Source organism: Anopheles arabiensis (genome assembly GCF_016920715.1).
Source record: "Anopheles arabiensis isolate DONGOLA chromosome X unlocalized genomic scaffold, AaraD3 X_pericentromeric_contig0004, whole genome shotgun sequence".
In the NCBI taxonomy this organism is placed as follows: domain Eukaryota; kingdom Metazoa; phylum Arthropoda; class Insecta; order Diptera; family Culicidae; genus Anopheles; species Anopheles arabiensis.
The window spans coordinates 242,501-247,500 of NW_024412082.1; positions in this window are offsets into that span (position 1 = coordinate 242,501).

Genomic DNA, 5,000 nt, shown 5'->3' on the forward strand with positions numbered 1-5,000 from the left:
ACACATCGACTGGTACACATTGCACGCACTAACGATCTCTGCACTGAATGGAACTCATTCATAACCACCGTGACGGGAGACTTTGCTAGTACGCACGATACTCTGCGCATGTGCACATGTTTTACAACCCAACCAACTTAAGCACCTAGGGAAGTTGTGATGCCATCTGAACACCCACCGACTGATGCATTGAACGGCTAAAGTTGACCTTCAATCCGAACTGGCACTTTGCGGCGTGGAGGCAGTTGCGCGACCACTCCTATCCCAAACCAACAAAGCATGGTGTATCCTAAGTGTTCGGTACAAGCACACCACGACGGGACACATTGAACGGTTCAGCGATCTCTGCACTAGTGGAAGAACTCCAACGTGATACGGGAGACATTGCTCTAAACCGAACGGCATCTCTGCGCGTTTACTTGACGCACCCCCAACTTGGTCAACTGTTGACTTTTTCGTAATCACGGCGGGACACATTGAACGAGCTCTAACGGATCTCTGCACGCATGGAACATGGTGGCGGGAATCATTGCTAGAACCGAACGGCGCCTCTGCGCGATGTACAAAGCCCAACAGGAACCTCGTATCGGCTGCCGAGCCGGAGCTTGAACAACTTGGACTTTCACCTCTAATTTATATCAACTCACCACTCCCCGAGGGATCCGCAGAATTGCTTCTGGGTCCCGTATCGTTATTTGCGATTCGTGTTTGCATTACACTACATTGAACTATTCCAACTTGTTTATCCGCATGGCGAACATTTGCTGCATAGAACATTTAAGTTCCACTTCGCTCTCCCCTACGTGGGTCTGAGCTTCGCTCTCAGGGAAAAAATATGCCACATTTGGTAGGGAGACCCGGTTTCATCACGCTTTGTGCCCTGCACCATATATACCCTCATAAATTTATTCATTGGATTAGATCCAAGGAACACCAGATCATGCACCACTACCCATAATAGCTCATCGAGCTTAGCGTGAATCCTTCGGGTTTCCCTAAGAAGTTCGATTGGTCTTGCAGAGTTTAAAGACAACGAAGCTTAGTTTCAAGCAATGGTTAATATACGCGTATTCAAAACCCTTAGCTGTTACAACTTTTTTACTAGAAACCATCACGACGAAGTCTTTGGGTCCGTAGACCCGTGATGTACTGCTCCAGGGAACGTTTTTATAGGGTGGAAGCTCAAAATCATAGGTTAAAATCATCGGCAGAGCCCACCAGACACCACTTTTGCTTCATTAGTTCGGACTATAGGCATACGACGATTTTTATCGCGGAGGGGACGTATGACCCAAACGGGGGCTTAATGACCCACTGCCACTGCAAACCATGCTCCTACGACTAAATAGAGGTAAAACTACGATTTGGTGCAATCTTCATGTTTGACCTCGTAGCAAGGTACCCTCCCTATAGTAGGCAATGAGCAAATGATCATAATCCCAGGAGGGCAAAAAATGGGAACCCGAAAGGAAAGCGCTGTTGGCGCGCCTAAGCTACTGGCCCGTAGAGTAAAATGGTACCCCCAACAAAGTTGTCGATTGACATTCTGATTGCACTTTTTATCATCTAGGTGCGTTCCTTACACGTTTTGAGGGGTTTTAGCGAAAAACATGTTTTGAGCCACACGAGCTCTCCGGCCCGCTCGGTGCACATTTTTGAAAAAGCTAGGAGCTGCCCCTAGGTTCGGGGTGTCACAAAATATTGAAAAGTGGTCAAAAACCGCTATCCAGAATCGGATGTAGAATCATTAGACGAACTTAAAATTGTTCTACGACCAATGTCTGCGACGTTTAGTATTCAAGATATGGCCCGCCCTAGGTCTGACCTGGCATTTTCGTGAAAATTTAAAGCATGGCCATAGGGACGGGTAAAATAGCTATTTTGAAGCAAAACCACCTCACTTTAAATGGCCATAACTTTTGAAAACAAGAGCTAGGGTGCGTTCTCGACACGTTTTGAGGTGTTTTAGCGAAAACATGTTTTGAGCCACACGAGCTCTCCGGCCCGTTCGGTGCACATTTTTGAAAAAGCTAGGAGCTGCCCCTAGGTTCGGGGTGTCACAAAATATTGAAAAGTGGTCAAAAACCGCTATCCAGAATCGGATGTAGAATCATTAGACGAACTTAAAATTGTTCTACGACCAATGTCTGCGACGTTTAGTATTCAAGATATGGCCCGCCCTAGGTCTGACCTGGCATTTTCGTGAAAATTTAAAGCATGGCCATAGGGACGGGTAAAATAGCTATTTTGAAGCAAAACCACCTCACTTTAAATGGCCATAACTTTTGAAAAACAAGAGCTAGGGTGCGTTCTCGACACGTTTTGAGGTGTTTTAGCGAAAACATGTTTTGAGCCACACGAGCTCTCCGGCCCGATCGGTGCACATTTTTGAAAAAGCTAGGAGCTGCCCCTAGGTTCGGGGTGTCACAAAATATTGAAAAGTGGTCAAAAACCGCTATTCAATCGACGAACCTACGATTAGACGCCATAACTTTTAGCTAAACGTTTTGAGGTGTTTTAGCGAAAACATGTTTTGAGCCACACGACCGGCCCGAGCACATTTTCTAGGAGCTGAGGTTCGGGGTGTCACAAAATATTGAAAAGTGGTCAAAAACCGCTATCCAGAATCGGATGTAGAATCATTAGACGAACTTAAAATTGTTCTACAACCCCCAGTCCGACGCCTCGTATTCGAGATATAGCACCGAGCAATTTTGTACTGAAATGTATGGCGGACATGTTATTCATTAAACAACATTAACTTGCATCGTGCCCTACTTCATCGGCACAGCTACTATCGACTATCTATTGTTGAAATGGATTGAGTTTGACCATTTTAGCTCTTTTCTTATGCCGTGCACCAACAGTGTGTACCGATCAGGGAAAGTACACTACGTACGCGTTCATGGATGTATATGTTGGTACAAGTTGCCGGTCGGAATAGCAGTGCACCAAAACTGTGTACCGATCAGGAAAGTACAAGACGGAGGGCGCAGCCCGAGCGTACGCGTTCATAGATGTCCATGTTGGTACAACCTACATGTACGTACCTTGTTTTTGTATCAAAAGTTCCAATAAAGTGTTTGTATGCTTAAAATGCTTATCTCAACCGGTCACCTTTTGGCCTGCCCTTTATAGACAGAAACCTAGAACGATACTCGCGATGTTTGTGTTTTTCCATTCGCCCGGGACGACGAAATGAGCTCTGTGCACATCGTGCAGAAAACTGTCTCCTCCTCGTATGTTTTTGTCCCTCCACGCATATAATCACCCACATTTGTGTTCAACACGGACGGCGCAGCCCGAGCGAACGCGTTAATGTTTATGTTTGTGCACACTAAAGTTACAATCCTAGGATTTGGTTATTGCGTCGCAGTGCCCGACCGTCGCGGACACCATTCTTGGACAAAAGTCCAAGTACGTAGAGTACATTCCCTAGGTATGTGCCCGTTCAGACTTTCGTTGCGTGCTTACAGACACGCTTGGGTATGTTTACCATACAAGGTTTACTAGGAAAACCTGGGAAGGACGCTTGCCCTCCCGTTGCGGACACCATTCTTGGAAAGAAGTCCTGCTACGTAGCGTTCTTTAATGTACTTGATCAGTTTGTATTGCATTTGCTTTGTGCAATTGACTTTTGCTAATGCTCACTAAGGGGTGTTCGTTTGCGATGTGTATGATAAGCAACTGTCTATTCTAACCAGCAGTTAAATAACACTTTTCACCCAAATCATAGGAACGTAGAGTACTTTCCCTGATCGGTACACAATTTTGGTGCACCTCTAACTTCGCCAGCACTTTATCGTTACGTTTTGTGCACAACCTTGGGACATGGTGTAAGTTTCATCATTGTTATGTTTGATTCGGTTTATTATGATTGAAAAATACGCTACGTCCTAGAAATCTGAACTCGAATACTTTTGCCACGTTGCGCAAAAAGCTACTGAGCAACTCCTAGCCGTTTACCGATTTAAAATTTAATTTTCGTTATTAGTTTTAAAAATACGCTAAGTCCCAAAAATCTGAACTCGAATACTTTTTCTATGTGCCGCCAAAAGCTACTGAGCAACGCCTAGGTTGGTACATTTTGGTACATGGAGTGTATGCGTGCAGGCGTACTGCCGTGCTGGACCGGAAAATCGCACTTGCTACTAGAACGTAGAGTAATTCCCTAGATAGGTGCTTTTGCATGCCTCTGTTCGACGTCCATGCAACTTGGAACGTGCGACACACGTAGCTAGGCTTCTCCATACATATTCCCTAGGGTAGCACCAAATTGCACACTTTCAGGGGTATATTTTGGTACGGTGTACTGTGCATGGTACAAGTATCATTAGCTCGTGCAATTTATTTTGCATCAAGTTGCGATTGCTGGTGCGTCGAGATAGGAGTGTTTCGCGACTTTTGCCAAGCTTTGGTGCCATTTTGTGAATAATTAATGTTCTAGCCACAATAAACGTGCAACATAATGCCAATAACGAAAACGCCATTTTCAAGGGACTTCCAGTCAAAATGTTTGCAATCAGCGCTTTCCTGTCGAGTTCAGGATTTGGGACTGAGCGTTTTTTTCACGATCCAATCAAACGACCAGTTCGTGAATAAACAATTCATACAACAGTGCATCCCTTCAAAGTAGAAAAAGCCGAATGCTAGGGAGCTCCAGTCAAAAACGTTGTCATTGGCGCTTTCTTCTCGAGTTCAGGATTTGGGACTTAGTTTTTTCACGATCCAGCCAAAAGACCAGATCGTGAAATAAACGATTAATACAACTGTACTAGTACATCCCTTCAACTGAAGCAAGCGCACCATACATGACCCGTACGCTAATCATCCAAGCACATGACACGTCAACTAAGTCAACACATAATACAACTTGGAAAACTAACGGGTAAGTAGGTCATCTCGTACACGACGACACACCGACCAAACCAGGTCAACACGTCACATGCACAAGACATCCTACTACCAAGGCCGACCACCTCGACACACGACCTGTTAAC